At 34.7% G+C, this 11265-nt stretch overlaps 1 pseudogene across 1 annotated transcript; it reads left to right on the top strand.

Annotated features, from left to right (window-relative positions):
* The first annotated feature begins 9134 nt into the window (after positions 1–9134).
* LOC308340446 (small ubiquitin-related modifier 2-like) lies at positions 9135–9420 on the top strand (annotated as a pseudogene). The gene is made up of 2 exons: positions 9135–9274; positions 9344–9420. The product of its transcript is annotated as a small ubiquitin-related modifier 2-like (transcript).
* The last annotated feature ends 1845 nt before the right edge of the window (positions 9421–11265 follow it).

The following is an 11265-nucleotide window of genomic DNA, read 5'->3' as shown; positions in this document are numbered from 1 at the left end:
ATTATTGTGCTTAAAACAGATAAAGGAAGTTTCTTTCATGAAGTCAATGTCTTTGGAAGGAGGCCAAGAGTATGACAGTTCTAGAAATGAATATTTGAACCACTGACACTATAGTGTCTCCATCCACTATATAGAATTTCCTTCCCAGAAATGTGTAAATTAGGAGAAACTGATCCACAAAGATAGCTTGTATACAGATGTTTCCTTGTTGAAATTTATTTATTTTTTAAAAGATTTTATTTATTTATTTGACAGACATAGATCACAAGTAGGCAGAGAGGCAGGCAGAGAGAGAGGAGAAAACAGGCCCTCCATAGAGCAGAGAGCCTGATGCAGGGCTTGATCCCAGGGTCCTGGGTACCTTACCTGAGCTGAAGGCAGAGGCTTTAAACCGCTGAGCCACTCAGGCGCCCCTCCTTGTTGAAATTTAAAATAATTGACAAAATAGAAGAGGTTAGTTGTTCAATAGATCACAGGTACTCTATTTTTTTAAAGATTTATTTATTTATTTTAGAGTGTGTGAGCAGGAGCAGGGGCAGAGGGAGAGGGAAAAGGTAATAAACTTCACACTGAATGGGGAGCATGATGGGGGGCTCCATCTCTGGACCCCATTATCGTGACCTAAGCCAAAACCAATAGATGCCTAACTGACTGAGACACCAAGGTGCCGAGACACAAGTACTTTAAAATTAGGCACAATGGATGACTATAGTTCTAAATCTAGCCCCCAGAATAGGATGGACCAACATATTTTTTTTTAAAGATTTTCTTTATTTGAAAGAGAGTGAGAGAGAGCATGAAAGGGGAAAAGGTCAAAGGGAGAAGCAGACTCCCCAGACCCGGGACTCAATCCCAAGACTCCGGGATCATGACCTGAGCTGAAGGCAGTTGCTTAATCAACTGAGCCACCCAGGTGCCCAGGAGGGACCACTATTTAAATAGCCTTTGACTTGTTAAAGGAAAGATGTCTTCGTCAAGATTAAAGATAAAAAAAAAAAAAAAAAAAAAAAAGATTAAAGATAAATGAAAGGCCCCACCTTAAAGCAGTGGGCATTGCTTTAAGAACATGATACTAATAGTGATTCCCAAGCATCCTCTCTATTATAATATTAGGTCAATATAAGATGATCTTAGTAGGTCCTCTAGAAGAGATTATCCATTGCATCATTTTAGGTATTTTCTTACTGAAAACGTTTCCTTGTTTGGAGGTATGTTAGGTTAGGAGATTCTTTACAGAAGGAGGATCACATTCCAGCTAATAGCCACACTTCATCACATGTATATTTTGTCACTGTGAAGTCTTTACAAAGTACGGTTTCAGTAACTCTGCCATGGGTCCTCACTATAACATATACTCACAAAAGTGGCTAATAGCTAATTGAAACTGATTCCTTGTGGTGCCTGGGTGGCTCAATCATTAAGCGCCTGCCTTTGGTCAGGTGACCATCCCAGGGAACTGGGATCTAGCCCTGCATCCGGCTCCCTGCTGGGGTTGGGGGGGGGAGGGGAAGCTTGCTTCTTCCTCTCCCACTTCCTCGGCTTGAATTCGCTCTCTTGCTGTCTCTCTCTGTCTAATAAATAAAAGCTTTTTAAAAAAGGAAAAAGAAACTGACTCCTTGTATTAGTCTAAAAGCTTGAGGGTGAAAATAAATAACTGCTGTGAAAGACCTCTTTATTCTGTAATCTAGAAAGTGCAAGATTAGGGGCGCCTGGGTGGCTCGGTGGTTTAAGCCGCTGCCTTCGGCTCAGGTCATGATCTCAGGGTCCTGGGATCGAGTCCCGCATCGGGCTCTCTGCTCAGCAGGGAGCCTGCTTCCCTCTCACTCTCTCTGCCTGCCTCTCTGCCTCCTTGTGATCTCTCTCTGTCAAATAAATAAATAAAATTTAAAAAAAAAAAAAAGAAAGTGCAAGATTAGTAAAGGGTAAATTAGAGGGTTAATTTATACAAAGGAAAGGTCACTGATTCATGTTTACTCCTTATACATTTGCGTTTGGGTCTCATATAATCTTTTCAATTTATCATAAACTGATAATTTGATAAGAATTTGCAATTTGCACCAGGAGAATACAATTCAATTCATTCCAAAGAGTGACGCCACATTTGGGGAAAGTCGGCTCCGCAGACAGGGACAGCACTCGTTCCGTGGTTCCTGTACTGAATTAGTTTGCTGTATTCAAAGCAATGTGAAAAATAATCAGGGGCTCCAGCTTTCCTTAATACCTTTCTATCTGTGTTAATTCATTTCATCCTACATCTTCGTTCATATATATGCTGTCATTGGTGCATTTCTCTTTCTCCTTTTGGAGTTAACCATAGGAATTGTTTGAATGTAAGTAACATGTCATAGATACATTTGCCTTGTCTGCTCACTTATTCCTGACATTTTAAAAGTACATATATAATTAATTATTTAGTTTATTATAAATCTATTATGTTGTTATTATGTTGTTAACATTTCTTCAGTTGCAAATAGCCAAAAATTGCTTCAAATAGGCTTAAGTCTTTTAGAGAAAATCATAAGACTTTCTAGATATAGAAGTAAGGCATGCGTCAGGGACTGGAGAGTCAATCAGAATACAAAGAATTCTGGCTCATTTTTTGTGTCTCTGTCACTTATTTTTTCTTTCCTTATTTTCTCCCTTTCCTTTTTTCTCCTTTTTTTCTCCTTATCAAAACTGATTCTCCAAACATAAGATTCTAATGTATTAAGAACTAAAATCAAGAGCAAACTTTTACTGAAATTAGCATGGAATTTGACACAAATTTTAAGCCAGAAATCTATAGGAATATGTAATGTTGGTTGATATAATCCTGAATAATAAAACAATTATTAATCACTATAAAATTTTCCTTAGAAATACTTATTTTCACATTTGCCAAAGTCACATATTTTGGTTATTTTATGTAATCTAAAAGAATTGACATCTAAAAGTTTTCCTTTTCTCATTGATTCTCTTTCTTAATTTCTAAAAGTCAGACATTACCTAGTATAAATCACTTGACTGAGTTAATGACAGAAGATGTGCTGCTTTTTTTTAAATATGACATTAGCATGATTTCAATATTATTATGGACCTTTCAGCTCCAAATACAATGCCAAAAAAATTATTATATATATTTCTTTATCATGGAGGAGACTAAAGTAAGAAAGTTTGCATGGAGCCACACTACAAAGTAAAAATCAAAATTAAAAAGTACTTATACATTAAAATTACATTAAAATTAAAATTACTACACTTTCTATAATATACAACATATTAGAAAATCTGTTTTATATTAACCATGTAACATATTATAGAAAACAAATTATCCAATTGTGAGCAATTAGCACTTTCATTTAGATACAGCTTGAAAAATGCATAATATTTTCTCATAATGAGAGCCACATCTTAGACATTATCATGAGTGCCACTAATTTGACACTAAGTTTTCATGAAAAAGTCAGTGATTTGAAGTGTCAATTCTCTAAAAATACAGCTGAAACAAAATAACACATTAGCCATTCATGGATTAATGTAAATCACTTAAAAGAACAACAGGAACAAGTTCATCACAGTTAAATTTGAAATTAGTAAAAACATTCTTTCCTTATTTATATACTTTTTAACTGTTGTTCTTTTTCATATTGCTGCCTACATTACATTTACTGAGAAATCCCAAAACTTAAAGTTGTGAAAGTTAAAAACCAATTTATTTTCTGATTAAAATACTAGAAATACTCCTTTGTGCTTCTATGAGTGTATTTCTTAATAGAGTTAAAGGAACAAATAGTGTATTATTTATAGTGGAAGGTGTCCCTGATAAGTCATTGAAAATTAGAAAACCAAAAGCCAAAGTGAAATCCACACATATTTTTTTTTTAAAAGATTTTACTTATTTATTCGACAGAGATCACAAGCAGGCAGAGAGGCAGGCAGAGAGAGAGGGGGGGAAGCAGACACCCTGCTGAGCAGAGAGCCTGATGTGGGTCTTGATCCCAGGACCCTGAGATCATGACCTGAGCCGAAGGCAGAGGATTAACCCACTGAGCCACCCAGGCGCCCCACACACATATTTTTAATATAAGTAATGTTTGTATGCAAACCCTATCATTCAAGATCTCACTGGGGTACCTACTCGTTAAGTGCAAATAGGCAATAGCTAAATGACAATAAAATACTAAGCTTTATTATTGGGCCAGGCAACTGTGCATTAAGTCCCATATTATAGAGAAAATTGTTAAAGCTAAAGCACAAAATATAGTATGCTTTATTTTAAAACACAGCTGATTGAAAACAACCAAGTAGCTTTCCAAAGAGGATATGATACATTCTTCATGGGTCTATTAAAGATGGGTCCTGCCTGATTGGCTTTTTCCAAGGAGACATATAGCAGGAAGGTGAGTCTCAGGCATTAGGTAAAGAGAGATCCCAAGAAGGCAAGAGAGAATCTTCAAAGCATAAGCAATTGCATTTAACCCTGTGACCATACCCACTGGTAAACATAGGATTCTTTATTGGAAATGGTGGTCCACAAGTTTGCTCATCAGATTAAGGACATCCTTAGGGAGCAGTGAGCCAGGCTTGGAAGGAGGTGTAAGTTCCTGCCAGCACTTTCATAGAATACTAGTAGATCCTACTTCTGGAAGTGAAGTCAAAGAATCCCTTTTATACACATTTTGTAACTTCAATATACTTTATCCTTCTTATCCTTCTTATTTCTTATCATAGAATAATAGTGCCTTAATTACCATTATAGGACACTTAATAGAGAAAGCATTACCTTAAATACAATCAAAGCATTACCTTAAATACTCTATTAAGTGTCCATTATAGTACACTTAATAGAGAAAGCATTATCTTAAATACAATTTTAAAAAACTGTTAAAAATTTATAAACCAGCACTAAAATAAATATCTCTCTATATGATATTTAAGAACTATGTATTCTAATCTCCTTTACTCTTGGGACATGGGTAAAATATAAGATTCAAGTCATGTGACTTAGTATTATTATTTTTGACATTATATCTCCATTATATACCAGAGCCATCAAAATATTAAACATTATTCACATTTTACTTCCAATTTTCTAAACTAGAAGCTTAGTCTTATTTTAAATGCATGTTTTAAGGGATCTGTAAATCTTACAGTTTATAATGTAATTTGTATTTCTCATTTCTGTAATCCCCTTAAAATTGTACAGCAATAACTATTGTAGAGAATATGGTTTGCATGTAGGAATGAAATATGCCTTACTATACTATTGGAAAGCTAAAATAAGCATTTTCAAAATTATTAAAAGCCTCTGAATGTTTTTTTTTTTTTTTAAAGATTTTATTTATTTATTTATTTGACAGAGAGGCAGTGAGAGAGGGAACACAAACAGGGGGAGTAGGAGAGGGAGAAGTAGGCCTCCTGCTGAGCAGGGAGCCCCATGTGGGGCTGGATCTCAGGACCCTCAGATCATGACCTGAGCTGAAGGCAGATTCTTAATGACTGAGCCACCCAGGTGCCCCCAAAAGCTATTGAATTCTAAATATGATGTGAATTTCCTCAATCTGATGAATTCAAACTGCATCTAGAAGGTGATAAGTATGTCCACTGGAAAGCAAATGTTTTGTACTTTGATTAGTTAATTTTTTTTTTTAAATTTTTAAAAGTTTTTGAAAATGAAGAGTTCAGTATACGGTGGAATAATTAAGGAGGATTTATCAATGTTACAGAATCTGAAGGATGAATGGAAATAAAACAAGCATTCTGTATGGTCTAGAAAGTAAATGTATGAGGAATGTTGGTTGAACTGCTTCTAGTGGGTTCAGCTTGGTTTAAAGGGCTCATAAAAAAAAAAGAAAATGTAAATGCTCTTTAAAAATATGACATTGGGCTAGTTATTGAGAGGTTCAAACACATGTACTCTATCTTTCAGGAAGCACTAATCTTTGAAGATATTTGAGCAAGTGAGTGCCAACATGAAAGCTGTATGTAAAGCTAAATAAACATATGTTCGCCTCCAAAGATAACTTTCTTTGAGGTTTTCAGAAAAGAATACTGGTCCCAAGAAGATTTCAGAGTCCTTACTATAATAACAATTAATCTGAAAATGTTGTTAACACATGAAATCTCCCTTGGAAATTTTTAGATTGCAATTTATCACGAAAACCTTTTCTCCCTTTCCATAAGCTTTATGTTTTAATATTTTGTTTAAAAATACACGACCAGCTGTTCCACATTTTCTTTCACAGATCTTACGTCAACATGCCAAACACCTACTAGATGTAGCGTGGACTCCACATTTTATTCTCATCATGAATTTTATCACTCAGGCCTCTTCAAACTTTCCCATTCTCCCACACAAGAACTGCCATGGTGTTATTCTTCCCTCCATTGTATCGTTCTTGGTTTCTACAGCTAATTGGGATTTCCTTCTTTACGTTCATTAGGGACCACCCCCACCAAGATCTTTCCTATAATTACTGGGCATCTTAGTGGACACTTATATTTCAATTCCAAGACTATCCTGTTGTTTATTTGGCTTGTTTCTGGAATGGCACTGTGATTAGGACATCTTTACAATGGTAATTTCACAAATTTTTTTTCAATAAGCCTTATTATACTATCTCCTTGGTTATCTAACACTGGGTTGGTAGATGGGAAATGCAGTTGCCTGGAGGTTTTCAATCTGAAAAAACATGCGTGACTTCTAATCGCAGAAATAAGTTATGTCAATTATCTATTATTATTATTAGTCTATCACCAACCTAAGAGCGCATAATGGAGTAAAAACTCTTTGGTGGTATACTCTTTAGTACTTTGTTTTTGGCTACTAAGGGAATGGAAAAAATCCTAAAACTCTTCCTGTTTGTGAGGACTTATATACAGCATAAAATTGTAATTTGAACAGATAAACTTGTTTATGAAATAGTAAGCTTTTATTAAAGCTGCATAAAAAGTAATGTTATAGCCAAGATATAAAAATTTGTCTTTCAAGTTGTTTTATAAACCTTACATGATCTATATAATGCTAATTAAAGTATAATCAATGAAGTAATATCATCAAAATATGACCAATGTTTTCAATTCAAAAACAACTTACAGAAGTTCCATTTCATAGAATGGTATAAGTAAATTGTCTGTAGTACTCACATAGTGTATGCACATTAGGATTTAATGAGAAACATTTACACGGGATTTAAATGTTGCATTTATTAAAATCATATTTAAACTCTGAATCAATTTGGACTGTAGCTCTTATCTATATTTCTCAAAAAATCTTTAATAGGAGAATTGGTTTTTGATCTTCTAAGGAATCCGTTTACATTCATTTATATAAAACACTGCATTCTTTGCAAAGATATAATTACTACTGATCTACTATGTTTGAGGGGAAGGAATTTATGTTAAGCTAGCAGACATGAGATTCAAGAACATTAAGTCAAAACTTCAAAAGTGAAAAAAAAAAAAAAAAAAAGCAAATGACCGCTGTCTAAGGAATAAAAAACAAAGCATCTAACCCTTCCAAGTGTTACTAGTAGAGTTTGTTTCCTTTTTCTTTGTTTTTGTCCACCAAAATATTAGTTATGATTACCTAGTATTTATTCAAAAACACCCTCCTGGGTTCAGTAAATGTTGCCATTATTATTTCCTACCAAGATATTCATAAGCTTTCCTAAAAAAAGCTTGTTAAATTATATCCTTTTTTTATAAAAGAAAAAAATAAGCGGGTGTTGGCTTTTAGTTGTGATGAGTTTTCATGTAGATCGCTCTTCTTAGACTCCTTTAAAGTATTTAATCTGGGAAAGATCAAAATTCCGAACAACATGTAAATTTAATCAAATTTTTAAAAATTACATCTCATTTAGATTTTCCATGTAATTTAGAATGGAATCTTTCTGTTCTGTATGTGTACTAATTAGCTAAAGAAAAGAGGAATTAGAAACATCATTTCTTAAAGTGTGTCTCACAGATCAATCATCTGAGAAAAATGTTTCACTTCATCATCTTCTGTGAGTCACAGTCACTTTAGAACAAGAAAAGGCTTTCGAAAATGTAAACTTTTTAACTCTGAATTTTTCAAAGTTTTTCACCATGAATAAATTTCCATGAAATAATTTAAACATCTTAGGCATGGTTGTCCCCATGAAATACTACTTTGTGGCCATGTCAAAAAATGCATAGAAATATCAGTGATAACATCTAGATAGAGGTTAATTAACATCTAGCCTCTTTACCATACGAGAGAGAAAAAATAATTGTAAAAAAATAAAATGACTTGGTTAAGCTGAGAAGCAGAATCAAGAAAAAAGATTTTGATTCTCATTCCCACTCCAGTGCCAGAGGAGAAAAGTGGGTATTGTATACTGGCTTAAGAAGATACTGAAAATCACTGTGTGTATTTTGCAGTCATTTGATCAATTGTTACTTTGTACATATGTGTTACTAATGAGTACTTACTCAGACATGATCTTTATATGCATTCTGTAGTTGTTGAAAATGCTTTTAGACAACAAAAAAGTAAAAAAAAAAAGTAATTTAATAAAATATTGAATAATGAAGGTAACGATACAGGCTTTTAAAAATCTTTGATTACTTAGAATAAACATGATGGCATCCTCATATTAAGTATTTAATAAATGTTGACTGAGTCACTACATGGATTTTGACCCCATGCTACCTTAATACTTAATCATTTGACTCAGTAATATATACCTCAATAACCCACAAATTCTTAAAATAAGGCTGATAGCTTCAAAGTCTGATTTTGTTTAGATTCTTTCTCTTATCTGAGATAACTTTCTGAAATTTAATTTTATGTTTTTTAATATAGGGATAATGATCTCTCCCTTACAGTTTGTAATGAAGCTTAAATGAAGTAATGTATATGAAACACTTGGCTTATGCTCCGGAAATGGAATATTATTATCATAATAATGAAATTTCAGGACTCAAATACTTTTACTACAACCTAATTCAGTCCTTCCATTTTACAGTCATAGAAACTATCTTAAAAAGCCAGTGGTGTGTGCCTGCGCCCTCTCCCTCCTCCCGGTTGCCACCTCCTTCTTCTGAGGCTCCTGGTGCTGCCCTGTGCTCCTTCGGTGCAGACCTGGTACCTCTTTTGTGAAGCTGCAGCTGAGAAGACTTCAGTGCTCGCCATGGCCGACGAAAAGATCAAGGAAGGAGTCAAGACTGAGAACAACGATCATATTAATTTGAAGCTTTGCTGCAGGATGGTTCTGTGGTGCACTTGAAGATTAAGAGGCATACACACTTAGTAAACTAATGAAAGCCTATTGTGAGTGATAGGGTTTGTCAATGAGGCAGATCAGGTTCGGATTTGCTGGGCAGCCAGTCAATGAAACAGACACACCTGCACAGTTGGAAATGGAGCATGGAGATACAGTTGATGTGTTCCAGCAGCAGACTGGAGGTGTGTACTAAAAAGGGAACCTGCTACTTTACTCCAGAACTCGGTTCCTCCAGACCGAGAAGACATTCTCCATTAGAAAGCCGCAGTTCGGTTCCACCACATCCTGACTACTACAGTATAGTTTTCTCTATTCTTTCATTTTCCGCTTCCCCATTCCCTTATTGTACATAAAGTAACTGGGTATGTGCACAAGCATATTGCATTTTTTTTTTTTTTTTTTTTTTTTTACTAAATGGCCAATGGTATGTTTTGATCGACATCAAACAGAGATGGGATGGGGGAAAACACTGCTTCTGTGAAAACACCCTCTCTCTCCATTAGTGGCATGCTCAGTCAGCTCTTTTCTTTATATTCCAGTAAGTTATTTTGCTCTCACTGTTTAACAAAAAAAAGAGCGACACAAAAATCCTTGCATACCTTATTCAATTGGAGAATTTTAATGTTTTTCATTTATCATTGTAAAACCAAGGACAGTTTTGTAACTTTTTTGTACGTAGCTGTTACATGTAAGGCAATCTGTCTTTAAGTAAGGATAAATTACTCTAAAAGAAATGAATCCTAGATAGTTTTCCCTTCAAGTCAAGCCTCTTGTTGTTTAAATAAACTTCTTGTTTAAAAAAAAAAAAAAAAGCTAGCGGTGATTAAGATTACAAAGCAAACGTATAATTTGCTTTCCCAATTTGGGTTCTTTGTGATTTCTTAACTGTTGTACTATTCCTTTGCTCATAGTTCTTAATCCTCCTTTGAAATACCCTTTGAATCTTTAGAAACTCATAGAGATCAAGAAGGCTTCATAAATAAGCAAAAAATATCTCTAGTTATGGAGTTGAGGGTACAGGGTATATATCTGGTTATCTCACAATTCTCTAACACATCTTAAAATTAAAAACTGCCTGGACCATTCATAAATTTAGCTGTGCAAATACATAATTACTTTCAATTAACTGGAATAATCTAATTAAGAGTTCTCCATTGTCTTTCCACCACAACACAGCCTTAGTTACAAAGTCTTTCAAGGTAATGATTTGTGTATGGAGGGTGGGAGGAGAGAGGAATTTGGGGATAGTGGAGGAAAGAGTACTTAAGCTGTGTCAGGTTCAGAGAATGAAAGCATGGGAGCTTTTGTTCACCTTCTTTCTTAGATATGGTTGCAGTTGTTTGTTCTGTTTTGTTTTTATATATAATTAGGGCAAAGGAAGTATTATATGGTTAATATGCAAGTTGTTGAAAAAGAGAAAAAATAATTTCTTTAATTTACTTAAAGTTTCTTTAGGTGATACTTGTTAGTCTTTAAATAACTTTTATTTATTTTTAATTTTTTTAAAGATTATATTTACTTATTTGAGAGAGACAGACAGAGCATGAGCATGAGCATGAGCAGAGGGGAGGAGGCAGAGGGAGAGGGAGAAGCAGATTCCTTCTGAGCAGGGAGCCCCAAGTGGGGCTCTATCCCAGGACCCTGAGATCAAGAACTGAGCCAAAGGCAGACACTTAGCCAACTGAACCACACAGGTGTCTCGGTGTTTAAATAATTTTTAGAAATTAATTTTAGGGGCGCCCGGGTGGTTCAGTATTTACGCCGCTGCCTTTGGCTCAAGTCATGATCCCAGGGTCCTGGGATACAGCACCGCATCTGGCTCCCCGGTCAGCGAGAAGCCTGCTTCCTCTTCCACTTTCCCTGCTTGATTCTCTCTCGCTGTCTCTCTCTCTCTCTCTATCAAATAAATAAATAAAATCTTAAAAAAAAAAAGAAATTAATTTTAATTTACCTATCGGCTTTTTACTTTACCACTTTGTATTATTTGTTTTATTGATTGTTCAAGAAACTACAAAATACATTCTTAACTTTTTACAAT

The sequence above is a fragment of the Martes martes genome (assembly GCF_963455335.1).
Source record: "Martes martes genome assembly, chromosome: 3".
Classification (NCBI taxonomy): Eukaryota; Metazoa; Chordata; class Mammalia; order Carnivora; family Mustelidae; genus Martes; species Martes martes.
The sequence above is the reverse complement of the archived record's forward strand: the minus strand, read 5'-3'. Positions and strand labels throughout refer to the sequence as shown.